The sequence below is a fragment of the Buteo buteo genome, chromosome 9 (assembly GCF_964188355.1).
Source record: "Buteo buteo chromosome 9, bButBut1.hap1.1, whole genome shotgun sequence".
Taxonomy (NCBI): Eukaryota; Metazoa; Chordata; class Aves; order Accipitriformes; family Accipitridae; genus Buteo; species Buteo buteo.
In genome coordinates, this window is record NC_134179.1 from 7914626 (window position 1) to 7934779 (window position 20154).

Genomic DNA, 20154 nt, shown 5'->3' on the forward strand with positions numbered 1-20154 from the left:
ATTCCTTGTCAGCCCTTGTCGCGAGGTGGTCGACTGAAGTGGGACGGGGTGTCCCGCGTTGGGGCTCTGTCCCCCTGGTGCATACAAGGAGCACTCCCCTCCTCCTCTGGTGCTGCCGTTTTGGGTGCGCCATTTCGGGTCTGTGCAACGCAATTAAAGCCAATTCTTGGTTGTAGATGAGTTGGCTTTATGCCATTTTCGGAGACAATGTCCCACTTAAGTATCCTGGATTGGGCTGAGAAGAATAATTGCTGCTATGAAATAATTTTGCAATTACCGCTGTAATTAAGGGCAGTTTGTTAATGAAAGTGCTTGGTGAATAATGACTGCAGGGCACTCCATCCTGCGGCTTCGCACCAGACGATTGGTTCGGGTGGTGGCGATGGTTGGGGACTCGGTGACACAGCTGTCACACTCGCAGGATGGATGTAAATACCCGCTGCTGCTGGTGATGAAGTGCCATCATTAGCCTTCTGCCCTATGGGAACTGGTCAGACAAGGAAAAATAAACTTAAAATATGATGGCGAGCGCTATTGCTTATGGCTGCTGAAGGCCCCTTTTTTCCCCGACCATGTTAATTTGATATGCAGATGCCCTTAGCCAGCTGATTCATTGTTCAGTTGTGAACCTCTGAATCCATTTTTCAGGAATATGAGCTTATTTGGGCTACATTTTTGTAGCTTAACTTGTTTCAAGCTTGCTTTTCTGCATCATGTTTTCCTTTTAGAATACAAACCCTTACAGGTTTTTCCTTTGCATAGGTTAAAAAAAAAAAAAAAAGCATTAGGAAATATTGGCATGTTTGCATGTTTTAGTGTACACATTAACTGTTGACTGTAAAGTCTGGCATGGTATGTTTGTAGGTAAGCAGTCTTGAAAATATATTTGTGTGTTCAGGGGCAAGAGTTAAACTAACTGAGCATTTTAAAGCACTGAAGGGAGGCAGCCGGTGATAGACGAGTTGTCCGCGGACTCAGGGTCAGGAAGGGCTTGCTGAAGCCGAAATAGTAATGATGCCAACAGTCACTTTCAGGAGCCTCCCATGTTTTCGTTATGACCCAATACCTTCTGATTTATTCCTCTTGGCTCTTTGTGGGGCTCATGAACAGATTTTCCGGTGTGAGAGAAGGGTCGGGGGTCTCATCGTCCCTAAAATGCAGGTGGCTTTCCCAAGAACTGCAGGTACCAGGTCCCTCTTCTGATGTTTCAGAGTCTGGTTAGCAACAAGAAAGCCAAATTCCCAGGTGGTACTTCTTTACGGATGGCTGTTGAAGTACTTTCACGCGGGAGGTCAGGATCATTGCCTTTCACTGGTGGAAACAAAGGTGAGGGAGCCTGTGGGAAAGATGGGAACAGGACAGATTTCAGGTTTACTGAAGAGCAAAGCTGAAAAGGAGGCTGCTTGGCTCAGTGGATGAAGTCCAAGGTGCTAGTTAGAAATCTAAAGGCATGCAGTGTGCCATTTTGAGTTTGACTCCAAGCTAGGCAGAAGAGCAGCACTTTTTCTGATGCCTTTACTCCACAGCAGTCTGGGCAGGAGAGGGCTTCCATGTTAAAAGCGGTCCTTTTGCAGAACAAGGAAATGTTTTTGTTGGTGTGTCATTTTAGAGATCGAAGAATTTTTTTTTTTTTACCAACCACATCACTATATAGCAGTGCCTTTTCTTTTAATTGCATTTGCAAATGTACTGAAAAGGCCTGCTTAAATATGCACAGCAAGGTCTTTGGAACTGCTGAGGTGTTCATTTGTCCATCAGCGTGAACTAATTCAGGCCCAGTACATTCAGTTTGCTCAAGCAGAGCTCCATGAAGTATGCAGAGGGAGGGAGAAGCGCAAGAGAAGGGGAGGGCTCGGAGGGGTGCGTTTCTGCCGCTGCCGGTGTTAGCGCCGCCGTGGTTCGTGCTGTCTTCTGTGGAAACACCGGTGTAAACGCAAGGACGCAGCCTGTCTACCTTTTATATGAGGCTTGTCAAAGGTTTTATAGATCTCCATAATGAAGATGGATCAGGTTCATCCTCATTGCCAGTTGCTCTATCAAAACAGTACTAATTACTGCAGTCGCACGTGTTACGTGCTACCATCTTCTTCCTTAAAGCTTAAAAGCACGTTTGTACCACTTACAAAAGATAAAATTGAGGCAACTTTTCCCATTCTATTTTTGGAAAAGTAGTTAGTAAAGGAGAAGGAAATTGATTTTGGTGTCAGAAAGGACATTTCTGACAGGAGCATACTTTGAAATGATTCAAGGCATCTGTTTCTGTTGCAGACACCCAACGCTGCTAAGAGCTGTACCTAAATTAAACTGTTTAAGATGTCAGCTCTGGGTATGAATGCAATTTACATCCCGGTAGCATGGTTGGAATTTTTATCATTTAATGAACTTTCTCACTCAATTTACGAACAAAGTCTCTCCCACGGCAACTATTTTTGTAGTACGTATGGATCTCCAGGTGTGGTGTTGACGCTCGTTGTGGGAATGGATGGGGCAGGGTTTGAAGGCATGGGCAGGCTTGTAGGAGCTTTGGGTGGGCCGTCTTAACGACGGCTGGCTTTTGGATGTTGATTTTGTCGCTCTTCTGTTACAATCTTGATTATCGTGCAGTTAAGCGTTGGGAAGAAGCATTCCACCTTTCTGAAGGTGTTCTCCCCGTCCTCCGCGCTCTGCTGAGGGTCTGAAGAAAGCTCGCGTTTCAAGGTGAACGTTAAATTAATATGAAAGACTTATAGAGCTCTACAATTAAAAGGTCTTTTACTTTCCCCACTTCAGAACAGATCTGATGGTTTATTGCTGGAGCCTTGGCTCTGAGCCTGGCTGACCTTGGATCCATGCCTTTTAAGTATCAGCGGGGTTTCTTGTGCGCTGTTGTGGCCTTTTATGCGAAGAACAAGCCGCTATTGTGGCTACCGGCTTTGCAAAAGAATTCATGATACTCGGTGGATGTTGGAGAAGGCGGGGATACTTGATTTTCCCCTTTCACATCCATCTCACAGTTGGTGCTTATTGTGCTGGTGAGGTGTTTGTGAATGTAGATTTTTATTTAGATACTTATCTTTTTAAGCTCTCCTAAATGACTTGAGGCAGATGGGGAGCCCAAGGAAGTGCAGGCTACCTTTGCCTCTTACAAGTCTAGAAAGCTGGTGTCTGGTTGCTACAGTGCCCTTCGTATTTCCAGCTCTGACACACCTTCGGCAGATGGTCCAGAAATGGCAGCAAAGCTGATCCAGTCCCCTTGGGATCAGCTTTCCATGTTCCTGCTCCATGTGCTTGAGTTACAGGCTGGGCTGGTAAAGCAAAGCATTTGGACTGTATTGAAAATCCCAGCATATAATCCTAAAAAGGGGTGTCAAAATGTGCTTCTGCTGTTCTGGGCATGTTAGGAGGATTGCACTGATGCAGTTTCGGTATTCCTTTGCCCAAAGTAAACTTTCACTCAACTTGAGCCATCTGCTTGAAGGGGAGAATAAATATTAGACTGCTAACATAAGGAGTGCCTTTAAGAGGTCACGGGTGACATGTCATTATCATTTGTATTAGTTTATATTGGCTGAAAGGATGAAAGGGGAAACAAGAATATTGACTTATGTTACTTAATATTGAATTAGCGTCCCTTTACAAAGGGCTTTTGGCTTAAGTCGTAGCTGTAAATAGTTTCCGTTCCGATAGGGATCGGGAGGTTTCGGAGCAGGGATGTATTCGTCCCTTCTGACTGCGTCTTTCCGCCTTTCACCATTGCACTGAGCATCTTGAAATTTGTAAGACCTCGCAGTGCTGTAACTGGAGTGGAGTTTGTTTAAGCTTTGACTTCAAACAGTGCATTACCTTTTATCATATGATAGAATGAATTATTGATCCGCTGATTTTGAATATCTTGGTAAAGGTATGCCAACAAATGGCTGGCGCTGGCAAATCCCACACCTGCTCTGCCCTTGTTCTGCCCAGAAGGCAGATAGGCAGAGTCTCACCAGGTCCCGTATGCTGCATTTTCTGGGCTCAGACTGCCCTTGCCTGAAACCAAAGGCAGATTGTTGTGCACCATCCCTGCAGACCTGGCTCCAAATGCACAGATCCTCAACCACCCATCAGATTGTAATAGCTTTCCCTGAAATACGGCATCGCTTCCATTATTGAGAACAGAAAGATAAGACGGTCAAACCCTGCAGCTGATGAAGATGTCAGTGGGCAGAGTTTCAGTCCGGAGGGGAAGATGTCTCTGCAGAACAGCGTCCTAGGTCAGTCCTAGAGCTTCCTAGGGCTTTTTCTCCTTGTAAATACAGCTTTTATCTGCGTTCATGTATGTTGAAGGAACCATAATTTGTGTTTATTGAGTTGCTGACTTTGAGGCGATACCTGTGCAAATGCATTCTAATCTAAATCTCAACTTCATTAGGTATGTGTAGGTAAGCAGCACTCTTGAGGGACCAGTTCTGATTTCAGCACACGTTTCCTGAGGGACTGAGGGAGCCGGCAGTTGACTGGAATGCACGTTTCCATTGTCCTCCCTATAGCAATATGGAGGAAAGAGATAAAGCAAAAACCCATACGTACTTCTGGCTTAAAGCTGCCTGGTCAAGACGTTCAGGAGCTGTTTGCACTGGAACTAAGACGTACAGCACATGCAAGAAGAGTTCTGGAGTTGGCTCACCATCTGCAAATAGAAAAGATGCTATCACAGGAACCAGAAAGGATTTTAAGTCTTTGAGATGAGTTTACCATTGTTTTGCTTCATGCCTACTCCACAGGTCTTTCAGTCCAACAGTGTGGTGCTGCTGCTGGTCTTTGGCATTCCAGCTGCATTGCTCTCACTGCATCAATCGATCGTAGCCGCCGCCCTGCGTGCTGTATTGACAGACAACTTAAATAGTTCTCATTTGAAGAAGTGCAGCATGGATAATTAAGCAATGCACTCTAGAAGTTGGTGATCAGCTTCTTGTGGAGGACCAATAATGAATAAAAAGTACATTAACTAAATTAAACTCTTGATGCCTGTAGGTCTGTAACTGTAGAGTTGCCTTTATGAAATTCATTACAGTTTATAAGAGTTCTGTTAATCAAAAGACTCCTGCAGAAAACATTCTGGGAATTAAAGTTTATTTTATTTCTGTATTGTTTAGGATGGAGATGAGCGTTGTTGCTGCTGCTGCTCTGTGTGAATACTTAACGGTGCTCTGACTCTGGGCCCATCGAATGCAGAGGAATCGAATTTAAGCAATTCAGTGGTCTCACGCCCCTCCCCCAAGCCTGCATAACAGAGGTTCTGTTGTTTCCTAATGACATCTTGTCTTTGAACGCAAGTGCCATGCTTAGCTGTGTATTTAGGGCAACTAAACAGATACCCAGGCTGATTGTCTCAGCATCTGTAAGCCAACACGTGTGTGCAACGACATTCGTATTTCTTGATGCGTGCCACTTGAATATACAGGCTCTGGTAAATGTCTGAAACTCACCCTGTGCTTGATGGACATACATGTATTTGGTGGTTTATTTAGTTTTCTTTCCCTGGAGTGCTGAATTTGTGTTCCTTTCTGTAAATGAAATACAGAAGTTGGATCGCTTGCTGGAATGGGCCAGGAGCTGGGATGCACTCAATGAGCAGGGGCTGCATATGGGTGTGCTTCCCTGGCTGACGGGATGCTGAGCCCCGGAGCTGGGCTGGCTGGCAGCTAATTGGCTTTCAGGGATTCATTTTCTTCATGCTTGAGAAAACAGCTGTATAATTCTTAAACTGTTTTTTTTAAGAAAACCCACATAAAGCAGTCAAGGTACAGGAGATAACGAACTGAATCAGAAGGTCTGCTTAGGTAACCGTGCGGCTGGAGCTTTACATATTAAAGGCATGAAGAGCAGGGACGTGTGCAGGATTTGCCCCCTTTGGCAGCTTTGCTGCTCATCTGCGTGCACAGCAAAGCTTCCCCCCCAGTCCGGTCCTGCCTGCCTCGCGGTGATGCTGTGCTTGGGCTCAACACCTGCTCCACCCGATGATAGCCCTGAGCACAACAAGGAGGACTTGCATAGCTGTAATCGTACTGTAGGTTATAATATTATAATTATAATTGCACATAAACACACGCTTAAGGTGGGTGACCTTATCGGTGCCCTGGAATCTCTTCATCTGCCGACCTCTCAGCCAAGCAGATACTCTTCTTGCTATCCAGATGTAGAAATGTTTTCGACCAACATGTACATACTGCAAAACCCGTGTTTGCTCTCCCAAGTTTTTTTTGAGAGAGGCTGCCAACTGCAAACTTGGATGGGAGCCATTTATTTGTAGCACAGTCAATCTTCCCTTAAAGAAAACCACCAGTGAATTAGCTTTTGCATAGTGTTTCAATCAAAGCATTTGATCCTTGTTTCTGCGAGATAATCCTAAGAACTTCTTATTTGGAGAATAGAAGACCGTGATGGATTTAATTCATAAAGGGAAGCAGCCGTAAGGAATGTAAATGTAAGAGGCTGATAAGGTAGGATTTCCTAGTTGCTATGACAACCCCTGGGTCATGAGCCTGAGAAAATATAAAGTAAGTCCTGGAGCTGTGAAGATGATTATAAAATTTAACTGTCATTCTTCATTTGGAGTTGATGGCAAACATTATTTACTTAAGTTTATCTCCAGGCAGGCGAGGATCCTTTCTTCCTCCTTTAAATCGAAGGCTTGGATCACAAATGAACGTGTTGTGCCATCCGACATTATAAAGGGAACCTGCTATTTTATTATTCTAACCAGACAATTTGCACGTAATATCCCTGTAGACTCGGTCAGTCTCCTATAGAAAGCGGAGGTGTTATCCGGCGGATCCCTTATGAAAGCCTCTCTGGTGCTGCTCGGTGCAGGGGGATGCTCCCGGCGGGGGGGGTTGGCCATGCTGGCGACGGCTCCCTGGCCCCAGGGATGCCCTTATTCCTCTTTTCTTACCCCGGAATCCACTTTTCAGCTTCCACAGGGGAAGGAATGCTCAAACCTAATTATTTGTTCTGCGCGCATACCCTGCCCAGCCGCCCGCCGGGCTCTTCTCTGCCTGCGGGAAAGAACAAGGAGTCATCAACAACCTCTGCGTTCGCCATGCAGTGTTCCTGGTGCTGATCAGCATCCGCTCTCGTCTCGGCAGCAGAAATTCGGGTTTATTTGGTTTTGTTGCCGTCCTCTGGTTTAAAACCGGTGGATGATTCGTCTTCCAGCCCGTAAACATTTTGTGGTGTTGAGGGCTGAAAGAGCAGTCCCAGCTGGAATAGAAGAAAGAATAAATTATTCCTGTGTGAGCTGCTGACGTTCCCGGGATTAACTGCTCAGGAAGCTGGGCATCATCTGGGTGTGCAGCGGTGACAAACAGCTGCCCAATACTGGGTTGTCCCAGAAACACCAGCTGCTCCATAAATGCAGATTAGTTTGGTAAAAGCATGTCTTAAAGCTCTCTTCCAGATAGAAATCGGGGAGTCCCTGGTTTTCAAAAGCACCTTCTGTGCAAACAGCTAGGTTTCAACCATTTTTGATGTCATAGTAAGAAAAAGATACTTATTATGCGCAGTTGCATGCGTACTTTGAGGAATGGCAGCCCTGCCCCTCTGCAGTGGCCTCTGGCCTTTTCAGGAAGGTGGGAGCCAGTTCTGTGTGGAACAGTAAAACGAGCCGCACAGAAAGTTCTGTTGCTAGCAGGAGAGGAACACGCTTGAGCCGGGACGTCACCCAGCTGTGCTCATTTCCCCTGCGATAACCTGGTGTGTGAGCACAGCACTTGTAGATTTGACTGTTGTTTTTACAGTTTTATAAAGATATGGAAAGTAAATTGTCCTCTATTTAACATTAGCCCTTGTACCATTTGAAGGACTGCATGGTTTCCACCTCCTTTTTAAAAAGGGAGGAAAAGCTGGCAATTACTTTAAGGATGTTCCAGCTCTGATATTGAAACGTCTGACTCAAATGAAGTGCACTAAAAATCATCCAGAATCTCACTCTGGACTTTTTTCTTTTACTGCATTTGAAAGAGTTTTCTATTGCTACTCAGTCTTACTTGAGGTGATAAAAAGTGAAGTCATTTGATTCAAAGAGTTCACATAAACTAAATTCCTTTTAAGGCTTTTCACTGACTACTGGAGTTAACACGATGCTATTTTTGAGGCTGGTCTCACGATTTCAGTTGGGAAACTCTTTCACCTTTGCGGCTTTCATCCTGAAATGAAGCTGGTGCGGGCAAGCCAGCAAATTCTGGTAAGGATCAGAGTTTATAGCCATTACTAAACAGAAGTAGCTCTTGTGGAAATGGAGCAGAGAATTATTACTGTACTAAAAAAACCAAAAGTCATTACTTTTCCTAGGGTGGAAACTTTTTGAAGGCACTTGCCCAAGTGGAAATTGAAGCAACCTGAAGTTCTACTTACAGTGCTTGTGTTAGCCCATAATCGACATGCTGCCGGCACTGCTAATGTCATCTCTTGCCTTGTACGTTGGAAGGGCTGATTTTTTTTAAAAGCCTATTTTGTTCATTATGTTGATGAAGTCTGGTGAAAACATGAGTATCTGTAAGGAAACCGAGGGAAGGGACTGCACGACTCCCAGGCGAGGGGGCAGCAGTGCTCACACCAAGTCGCTGTTGCTTTGAGGTCTCTTGCTATGTTTGCTCAGTGCTGCCAGTGGGCCGTGACCACGGATGTCAGTACCTCGAAGGCAGTGCATCACACGCCGTTGCTCAGCTGTGCCGTCCTGGGGCTGCCTTGCTCCAGGTGTCCTCGAGTCCTGCACCGAGAAGCACCGCGGCTGGGAATGGGTTTTGAATGTGGTGCAGGTGTGTAGGAGTCCTTCTTAAAATAGGAGTTGACATCGTGCCTTCCAGGGCCACATGTGAGCCACGGGACTAAGCTTGGGTGGATGCAAAGTTATGATAGCTCCGTAAAATGGGAATCATTATTCTGTGAAAGACATTTTTCCTAGTTTCATAACATGGGCATCTTGGCCTTTTCAGGGTTGTATTTTTGCTACTATTTAGCTGTAGCGTGAAAAAACACATCTTCTCCCTTTCCATTGTTAAAGGCTTGCGCAGCATCCTGTGGATAGGAGACGCCTTCGAATACCAACTCCGCTAGCTCTGTAACTCCTGCTGCATTGTATCTCCAAGGGGAACCCATGGAAGCGACCGCATCGGCTCTCTTTAGATTCCCAACAGACATCACCTTTTCTCACAGCTCTCTGGCTTGCCAGTTGTGATTCTTAGCTGCAAGTCAGCGGTTAGCAAGGGCAGAGGCTTTTATTTCCGCCATCTGTAACATGTTTGCTTCAAGAAAAGAAGGCTTTTAGCTGTGTAGGTCTTCCCCATGCATTCGCGTATCCTAGCAGGGGCTGCTGTTCTCCCCCGGCCCCAGCTGCTGCAGCGGTGCCTCCCCGCCCGGCAGTTGGCAGATTCACTGTAAATTTGCTTAGAGAGGTCTTGTGGTCAGTGCGGAGCGGCGTGGCTCTTGGGAGCATGGCCTGCCTATGCATGCTGTGAGCGGAGATACTGATGAGGCATCCAGGTTGCGTTGAGGTCGGTGTTACGGTTTTATCTTACCGGGTGTTTGAACAGGAGGAGTTTGCGATCAGGCCATCACGGACCGTGTGGTAGCCAAAATTACAGTAAGAGTGAGGGTGGGCTTTGCAGCTGAGACGCCTTGACTGGACAACTGTGATGGAAAGCAATGAGACACCAGAGAAGGAGATCAAGTTGACTTTGCTGTTGCTATCTATGCTTTTAACATTTGCTTTGGGGGCTGAAGACTGTTTTAACTGGGTGTCAGAAAGGCTTCAAGTGATACCTAAATGTAAAATAGCATCATCTGCTCTCATTTCTCAAGCATTATAGTGCCTGGGAAAGCTGAGCCTTCGATGTGACTCCTGCCTGGGCTGGCAGGGGCTGAGCAAGGCAGCACATTTGTGCACTCTGCTCCGATAGTGGCTAATCCCAGAATTGAGTCGCAGTTTCAGCATGGCAGTTTGGTACCTGCAAATGCCTGTTAGCCTCCTTCAGGCAAGCAAGAACAGACATCTCACGCTTATCCCTTGTGCCTGAGCTCTGGATCATCTTCTCACCACCCAGGCACGAAGGTGCTCTTGTCCTTTGGTTCAGGGTCTCCAGATCTAAGCTTCTCTTGTGTATGTTCGTGCGTATCTGCCTCTTGACTGTTCTCCCCTATGTTAGCATCCTGAAGGCGTGTCAGTGCAATGTGCGATGGAGAACCCAGGACGTCGCAGGTGCTGAATGGGGCACCTTGTTAAGCAACTCTCTTCAGTGAATATATCCTGTAGAAAAAAATGGTCAAATATAAACCAAGCCAACGGTGTTTTTCTACATGGAAAAAAAGATTCAGGCAGGGAAAAAAAACTGTTGTGAATGCTTGTGTTTCTGTCAGAGTCCTGTACAGCTTCTTGCAATAACGTGTTTTCAGAAATTTTCACTTGATAGAGAACTGGTACTTTTCTTCCTGGAGCAGCTGAGATGTTCGTTTCCCTGTTTATAACCTAATTTAGCCGGGATAAAAATAAAACTGTTAAATTTGCATCTACCATACACTTAGAGTAGCTAATCTGAAATCATGTTTTTTGGTCGGAAAGGAATTTGACTGCTTCTGTACAGAGGTGGCTTTAAAGTGTTTTAATTTTTTGCCAGCTTTGATTCCTTCTGCACACTTTTCCCATGCTTAAATGTGCAAACAAATTTTTCCTTTGCCTGTGTTAAAGCATTGCCAATTCAAGACAGGAGTCTGTTTCCATCTTCAGAAGAGAATCGTTCTGGGGAAGGTGGCGGTGATCGTGTCCTGGTGCTCGCCACCACCTCCATCAGAAAGGCCGAATTCAGTCTGTGCAGGGCCTTCCAGGGCTGCCTTGTGCTCGCTGAGGCCGCATTGTGCAGTCCCACGTCAGGAGAAGCCTGTCAGACCACAGCGGTGTGGGGACGTGACGGTGAATTATACGGTAACACGCCTGAAGCTGGGGTGGGCAGGTGCTCTGGATCTCAACAGAAGCAGCACTGCATTAGCATGCAATGCAGACGGGATATGTGTACGTACGGAGTCTTTCTTGGCTCGCTTTTGGCCTTTGCCATTTTCAAAATCTTTAGTGTTTTCAATCTTTATTTTTAGTAACTGGGGAAGGCTGAGGCTCGGCATAAGCTGAGCGTGGTTTGCAGTAGGTATTTGTCCTTAGACTTTCTTTGAGCAGGCGTGGGTGAGCGGTTGTGTTTCTTCTGTGCGGTGTTTAGCCATCGAAGGCCATGTTTCGGGAAGGTACATCAAAAAGTCTGGTGCAGAAGGCTTCCCCAGGACGGACCATTGTGCTGGAGCTCTGAAGTGCAAAAGAGAATCGAAACGTCTGAGCATAACGGGTCTGAACACAAAAGAGCATTTTTATTTAGTTTCTCATCAGCTCTCCTTAAGCATTGCGGTGTCTCTAAATCGATTGGAGATTTAGCTCTACTGCCCTTATTATCCCTAGTTTAAGATGGGAAATACTTTTTTGCAAGCGCAAAGAGGAAAGCCTTTTGAGTTAATTAAATCTATGAAGAAATGAGCCGTGAGCTGAGCGTTGCAGTTAGCCCTTTCCAACACAAGCCATGGACGTCCTGGTGCTGTCCGCTTGCTCTCAGCATGCTGATACAGGCTGACCTGCCAGCACTCAGGTAACATCAGATTCCTCTCTAAAATGGAGATTTCAAGCAATATGCAGGAGGCTGTGCATGTAAATCCAAGCCAGAAATAGCTTCTCTTACAAAGACTGACAGGTACATGCCATTCTCTTCATCAGGCACATGCTGTCTGCGATACCGCTATGGGAGCTGGCAACAGCCTTGCAGTGGTGGGTGGTGAACAAAGGCTGTTCGCAGAAATATTTTCCAGACAAAGTTAGAATTAAAAGCACGGAGCTGATATAATGGTGATAAAGATATGGATGAAGGGAGTTGCTGGAAATACACAACTACACTGAAAGTCGTAAAGTGAGACTTTTTCTCTTCTCGTACTGAGTTTTCCGGTGTTGCTTTCTCCTTTTCACAAAGCACGGACTGCTTCTGATCTGCTTTGCCTGCCTATTATTGATATAGCAGCAGCCATCAATAATTCATGAACATACAGAACAGAATTAGGTCTTGAGATGAGGTCGCCCGATGACTCGGGAAAGATGATGTTGCTGGTCCATCTCAGCTAAGCATGGGCGTTACGCAAGATGCTCGCCTCTGACCGCAGCCTTTGACTCATCTTCAACTCGCCATCCAAAGACTGGGGGTGGAGAGAAACATGGTCATCTGCCAGGTCTCTTTCGAGAGCTCACAAAACTTGATGCAAATGCTAGCTATTCTCCTCCCACAGCCCCCTTACGCACTGCCTTGAGCTTTAATCTCATCACTCGTAAACACTCAAATAGTGTTGGTCCTGATAGCTCAGCAGAACCCACTCACCGCCCTCCTCTGTGAGGATGATCGAGGGAAGGCTGCTGCTAGTTTCCCATTTTTGGCAATAGGAGGAATATGGGATATTTGTACAGAACCTGCTCGCCGGCAGAACTGGGAGGGACCAGGATAGCATCGGCCCTGCAACCTGCCGGTCAACGCTGCTTCGCACGATTGCTTTCTCTGCCAGTTTTGTATCTGTTCCCCTGTTGTTCTTATATTGAACATTTGCCGGAGACGGAAGCAGACAGAAGCAATCACGGATGCTTAGGGCTCTGTTACATCAACGTGTAAAGGGATCAAAGCGATCCTTTTGCACTGTCTTGTTCCTTACCGTGGACCTGAACGTCTGTCTGTCTGTCTGTCTGCCTTTTAATTACTTCAGACAGATAGCTGTGGTTGTAGGTGTGTCTGCCTCTGCTGCCTTGCTGTTTCTCCTTGTCGCTCACAGGTACTGCAGACCCTCAAGCGGGAGATGCCCAGTGGAGGTCAACTATAGAGCAGGAGTCCTGGAGAAACACACCCATGTATTATAACCCTGTCTTTGTTGGACTATTTGGGAACTTTTTATTCTCATTACTGCAGCACTTCTGTTTTCATAGCAGGGACCCAGCCGAAACGCAGTTAGCTGGCTCTAGCAAGTCTCAAGTTCCTGTAACTTTGTGAGAGGTTGACATTAAAAAATGTAAGTTGAAGGAGTCCTTCTGGAGGTTTACGTGGTAGGAAGGATCTGACTCAGCTCACGGGAAGCCAATTGACCTCATGGCTAATAGTCAAATCCTGTTGTCACGCTTGTGGAAGTCATCAGAAGTCAGCAGCCCTGCGTGCTGCTCCTGCAATGCTTTATAAATTGGCAAATCGTACTGGTATTAGTCGCATGATGACAGTACATGTCAGAGTGGGAAAAAGCGTGCATCATGTTCACACCAGACCCACAGAGCACACAGGATAGTTGAGAGTTACTCTTCTTTTTGGTCTCCCTCACATGCGTCCGAGATGAACAGCCAAAGCTTCACTTCGGGTACTCCACTGAGTGTCCAGACGGGTATGCGCTGACCTGGAATAAAAAGTTTGCCAGGGGACAGTGAAGGTTCTCTCATCCTTCAGGAGCACAGCTTTGATCATCTCCACACCGAAGGATGGTTTCTAGGACAGCATGAGCTCCTTTTCAAGCCAATTTGCTACGCAGGAGAAATTGCAAGGCAGGGTGGAGATGCATGAGTGTTTCTGGCCAAAATGAAGTTGGGCAGCAATGGGTGGGGGTGGAATCCCATGCTGACATTTCAGATACCTTCAGCTAAAATAAGAGATAATTGCAAAGCAGCAGTGGTAAATGTCGTGTGTTCTGCTCCTGCAAAAGAGATGAAGCAGTGCAAACAAGTAGGCAAAGATCACGCAACCAATAAAGATCATTATGAGTAAGTACAAAAGTATAAGATCAACCTATATTCTTATTGCCAACTTTTTTAGCTACCAAAATGTAACAATTATGTCGAATACGTGGCTTTCCAAGCAAATCATGTTAAGCCTGTTTGTGGGTGTACTATAACGTAGGAGTTGATAACTGTTCCTTTGCCTCCTTGGATGGGAACACAGGTTAGCACCTCCGCCCCAAAAGTGACTCCAGCTTTTTGGGCTGCTTCTGGTTTGGGTTTTGCAGCCTGGAGTGGTTAAAATGGACTAGGAATGAAAAAAAGGCATGCTATGATCTCCCCGGAGGACTCCACAAATAGCTCTGTCCTCCAAATTGTACTCAGCTCCTCTTCCACATATTTTCCAACTTGACTCCAGTTTTGATTTGGGGTTTTTTGGTAGATGTTGAAAAAACGAAAGGTTTTGAGAGACAGGTCTTGTTCTCATTGTCAAGTTTCCTTGCTTTGTATTGTCTTCATATACAGCAAGTACCATTAAAAATTCCCATTCCAAGAAGCCCATATCATCCTGGTAATGTATTAACAAACACAAAATGATGATCGGATTGGCATCCAGGACTTCTGTGGTTATACACAGAAAGGCGTGTGGCTGTACTAAAGCAGCTTCCTGTTTGCCCACACCATGTTAAACTTCTGGGCGGTTAATGGTCAGGGGTTTTTTGCCCACAAACTTTGTGCATCTGCATTTTTCATTGAAGGTTTGCTTTTTTCTGTTTGCCCAGGATTGCATGGGCTTGAGACCCTCAGCAATACCAAAACCAAAACAGCTTGTAGAAACTTTAGGGGTCTGCTGGAAAAGCATGTTATGATGGTATCAAGCCATATCTGTTTAATTTATGGAAAAGAAGGGAGGTTAACACATGAGAGACAGAAATCCGCTGTTCTCTTTGTAAGTGAAAGGTCACGTTACTGAGCACGGCAGGGTGGATTTGTGAAAAACGAGCTCCTGTTTGTGAGGAATTAGAATGAGTCTCTGATTTTTTTTCCATTTGTGACCTTTAAAGATGCTGCTCTTAGATTGATAAGCAGGCTGATGCTTTTAGCAACCCAATCCAAAATTTCTTTCTCATATAAAGACTATCTTTCAAACGCCATGGGTGTTACTTCCAGAAAACATTCCTTTCTGTAAACCCCCCTCTGGGGAAGGAAGGGATGCAATGATGGGATCTTAGCTGATGAAGAAGGAAAATTCAGATTTGTTTCAAATGAGTAAAAAGGTACATTTCCTGTGGTCTGGAGCCTTACCCCAAGGACTTTCTGTACCTTCTTTTTTCTAGCAATTCTACTTTATTCTTTTTTCACTTCGTTGCCAGGCTTGAAGTGCTCCTGCCCCATGGGACAGTAGAGAAGGCTCAGAGAGGTTGACTTTGCACCCTGACCCAGGAGATGCTTTTTTACCTCCTGTGCCACTGAGGAGGTGCTTTTTGAGGCTGGTGAGAGGTGGATTGGAGAGGCCCTGCATGTTGCAGGTGGCATGCTGTGTCTGTGATGCATCGGCACGTTTTGCGTGGGTTGTGTTGATTCATAGTAGCTGACCAACTGCTTTACTTGTTGCTGTGGGCATCTGTACATCCTCTGAGCTTCCTAAGCCTTGCAGCGCTACTGTATGGAGTGGGGTTTTTTTTTGCCAAATTCACAGCTGTACATTGTTTTTTCTGCCCCCTGCTTCCAGCTCTGGTGGGCAGCGGGACTCCCAGGAGCGGGAGATTTCAGGAAACTGCAGTGCAAGTGGCAAAAATACCAGCAGCAGCAAATGTGCTGACCTAAGAAAAATCCTTTTATTTGTGGTGGACAGCAGTTCCATTTTCTTCAGGTGGGCTGATGCATCCTGCAGACGTGCAGAGGAAGCTCCCTGCTACTGCATGGCTCCGTTAATTAAATGGAGGGCTGGCTTTTCCAGCTTGGCAGCCTTGCTAAGAGGCTTTCACTGTGTTTATTTTATGTTCCTAGAGTGCTTTTGGCACTGAAGCGATGCGACTGTAGACACCCTTAGTATTTAAATTCCTGTAGCAAGACTCTCCGATGCTGTATGTTCTGCCGGTTGTATCATACAGTCGATCTATGGCTGTCCTAAACGGTCAGACAGGAGCATGTTTCTGACAGGGTGAAAATGTGTTGCGGACAAATAGGTGCTTTTCCGGTGATGTCTCCTCTCATTGCCCTTGGTCATCCCTTATCTTCCAGTTCAAGCAGAAACTGGAAGATGTGGCTTCGATCCAAACTGTGCTCTAAATCATGTGAGAGCAATTAACGTGGATGATTCCACTGTATTGTTTTGTTGACCATTACTGGAGGGGATGTCGATCCACGAGTAATTCTCTCGCCACGGTTCTCAGACCGTTTTCTGACCTGTTTCTCTGGTTTGCGAAGTTTGCCGTTACTTATCTCCACGAAGCCGATGTGCTCGCCCATGACGCGGTTTTCCTCTCTTTAGTACCTGTTGGTCTCCCGGGACAAAGATCTGACAGGCTGCCCTTTAGCTTTGATGACTCTGACACTGGCAAAGGAGGAGGCATGCAACGCTGCCCCATCTGCCCCAGTTTCAGCTCCATCTGGGTGTTAGCCCTGACAGCCAGTTTCCCTTCAGCAGGCTGTTTACTGACCCTGTCCTATTGTAAGATGCTCTGACTGCTCGTTCTCTGTGGACAAAAGACGCCTTCGCGTTTTTACTTGGGCAAAACGTTTTACGTGAAGATGCTGAATGTCTTCCTAGTTACTATACGAGCTATGAAACAGCAAAGACTGCGTGCAAAAATCTGGAAACGGTAATAATGCATTTGGAGAGCAATGCTCAGAGTCTCAGAGCGTTGTCTTTTGCTAAATGGTGCATTGAGGTCTGATACATCAAAGTGACGTTAGGAGGCATGAGCGTGTGCATTATCTATACCTTTTCTTAAGAAGAATGGTCTCCCTTTTGTGGTGAGACGGCACAGCCTCACCTGCAGAAAGCTGCAGTTCGGTGCTGGTAAAGGACTATTGCAGAAAGCCAAACCGCTTGTTTCCTGCGAGCAGAGCTGGCAGAACGCAGTAGCGATTACACTCTTTATTTTACAGTATTCATTTGTGAATGCCGCCCTTACATAAGTACAATGCTTTGGCAGTGCTGCAGCAGTACAATGTCAGCGCAGTGGAAATCTCAGCGGGCCAGCCAAGTTTCCTGGTTTTGAGCCAGACATCTGGGTTTGGGGTTTTCACGGCATTCTTCAGTAGTATTAGGAGACCTCATAAAGCAGCCTCTCCGGGGTATTGTGCCGAGAACCGCATTCCCAACCAATTACAAAACTGGTCTACATCAGTAATGAGCCCTTACTTTGGGAAGGGACGGCGGGAAGACAAAAGCAAAACTTTCAATGAAAGCTGCAAAACCTTTTAGCATGAATAGATGTGGGCTTGCTAATTGGGATCGCCATTTGAAATGTTCCCTCTAGCTCTGGTTGTGCCTCTCAAGCTCCCGCCGGGGGGGAGGGTGGTGGTAGCAAGGGAAAATGGCTGAGAAGCTGCAGCTCTTTTGGATTTTGCCGTTAATGATTTTTTGGCGATGGGCATGAGGCACGATTGAGCATTTCTCTGACCAGAAAAGTACGGCGAGTCGTTTTCTCTATTGAGCAGGTCTTATTTTAGGAAAATGGTCACACAGTAGTTTGGAAGAAGGTTTGCTCTCTGTGCGTCCAGCACCATCCTCATTAGCTGTGACATGGCAGGAGACAGCGGAGCTTTTTATTGACTAACACCCCCACCCCGGCAGGTCTTTGGAAAGCAGCACTCAGGATAACGAGTAGAGGCTGAACGCCAGCGATGGGGACCACATCACGTAGGCTGGTGGCCATCCTCCTTGCCTCGCGGCAAAGGTCCCGTTCGGCTTATTAGTGTGCACCAAACTAGCCGTTCTCCACCCTGCCAGAAAGCGTTGGGGTGCGGCTGTCAAAGACACGGGGTGAAAGCAGCCGGGCTGCCCCACATGCAAGCTGTGCCTGGGCTGCTGCTCACAGGTGGAGTCCAGTCCTGAAGCACCAAAACCTTCTTGTTTCAAATCAGTCAGGACCAGCTGGAAAATCTTGCAGCTTCGAGTAATGCGGGAGCTCTGCAAATAGCTGGGCTTGACATTACTGGGTTCCAACTCCCATTCACAGATAATCCCAAGCAGAAATGCAAAGTTGATGTAAGTGTGTGGCTGGTGGAATAGCAGGATGCTTCCAGGTGAGAAAGTGTATTAAAAAACTTAGATTTCATAAATAAACAACCCTCCTGTTATGTATACCTACTGATGACCCTGGGTTTGTACTTTGGTATTTTAAAGCTTGCTTCTTCTGAATGTTTTATTTAGAGTTTGGTAGGTACCAAACAAGAAGTGAAGCGTGAATAAAAATCCCTTTGGCTTCTGCAGTTCATTATTGCCGGGTCTGCCCCGAGACGGGCATGTTTGCATCTACGTGGGTAACTTGCCTATCAGAGCACATTTTGCTGATGTTTGTTTAGAAAACAAACCAAAAAACCCCTCTGAGCCAGCATGAAAAACTCGTCCCGCTGGGATTTTGAGTAAGACGACAGGTACAGCGTATATTGCGGCTCAGTCTGAAATAACAGCAGCAGTACTGCTTCCGTAATAATGTTGTGCGTCCTTCTAGCTCTACAGACCACTGCGGTACTCAGGGTAAATGAATGCAAACTCCCAATTTCACGTTGAAAATGTCTGGTACGAGGCTTTGGGGGATCAACGTTTCCCATCCTGCAAACCAGCGCTCACAAACATCCTGGTCGTGTAACCTCTGTGTAATCGGCTTGCTGTGCACTCTCAAAATCCTTCGCTTTGTGCAGCAGGGTTTGCTAATGAGCAGAATGTAATTCGGGTTTTTTTAGGAAATTATTCGAAACAGCATACCCATAAAACCTTATGATTCATGATGGTTTGTTTTGTTCTCGAACGCAACCCAAACTAAAAAGCCATTCATCAACCTGCAAAGGCTGCTTGTGGCTGTCTCTGGATAGCAGGTAAAGGATAATTCATCCCCAGCCAGAGAAAAGCACATGCTTGCTGATACATTTCCAGGCACACTGTTTAGATCTCCGTATTCAGGGCAGTGACAGGAAGACGAGCTGCTCCCAAATTAAATACACGCAGTAGGAAAACGAAATTTTCCTGGTTGAAGTGGCCTAGCTCATTTTCAGTGTTAAGCATATGGTGTCTGTGTCAAAGTGTTTTTCCACAGAACCAGAGTGTTTTGTCTCATCAACCGAGCTTAATAAATTCCATGCACAGGATTGTTATTCCACGGTAATGCATTTCAAGTGAGCTGCTGAGAGGAGTTGTGCTGGCACCTTGCACTTGTTGCAGAGAGGATGTTGTTGCTCAAGTCTGGGTGAGTTATTAACGTAACTTTGGAGGCGGAACCCTGTGAGCATCTTGCAAGGATTTGGTGATGTATAATACCTGCAAACCCGTGTAACTCTTCCAGCTAACAGCCAGACTACCTTACTGAAAAATATTTCAGTAACATGCATCCGTGGCAGGTTTGAAGAAAAAACAACAAACCCAAACCAAAACCAACTTCTGTACAGAAGCTACCCAAGTGGCATTTCAGCAAAGGCCATTTTAGATTTTATAAAATGCTTTAAAAGCCAGATTGAGCCAGACTGTAATTTCGGTGACTTGCTAGAAAAATGCTAGAAAAATTGTACTTAGTGTTTGTAGCTCCAAAATATGGTGCATCATACAGTTTGTTGACAGCAGTGTTCCTGAAGGGTTGGGGTTTCTGGATTTTAAGGAAGGGTGTTCTTGACAGACCTTACTGTAAGTTAGCAGGGGTCTTATAAAGTGTTTTTAAACACAAGTGATTAAGGGGGGGAATTGCTCTTGCTCTCGGATGCAAGCGCAGCTCCTGAATAAAACAGTCAACTGCTGAAAACTTGGAGTTTCACAACCATGCTGCTGAGTTATTTATTGTAGAGTACTTCCTTTGAAAATGAGTCTTGTTTTTAAATATTCTACCCTTGATGTGCTAAGTACGAGAGGGCCAGTCCTACAGTTCATTAAAAGTTGGCAAAAAAAGGCAGATCTCTTCAAACTGTTGGGGTTTAAGGAGAGAATTGTGAAGAATGTGTATAATTTAAATTGTTCTTTCAAGAAATGCTAAGCAAATGTCTAGTAGATTTTCAGCTGCTGTTAGCAACATCTGTAAAAGGTCTCGTGCCTCTCTTGTGACATGTCAGCAGAACGATTGGAGTGTGCTTCGCTTTGATGATAGGAAGATGAGGATAAGCTGCGAGAGGGTGTGATTTTGAAATAATACAATTACTGTATTTACACATAAAAAGAGGGG

General features: G+C 45.7%; 1 protein-coding gene across 5 annotated transcripts in view; it reads left to right on the forward strand.

Annotated features, from left to right (window-relative positions):
- The window catches only part of CADM1 (cell adhesion molecule 1), a 171609-nt gene that overhangs the window by 79435 nt on the left and 72020 nt on the right, over positions 1-20154 (forward strand). The window lies entirely within an intron of this gene.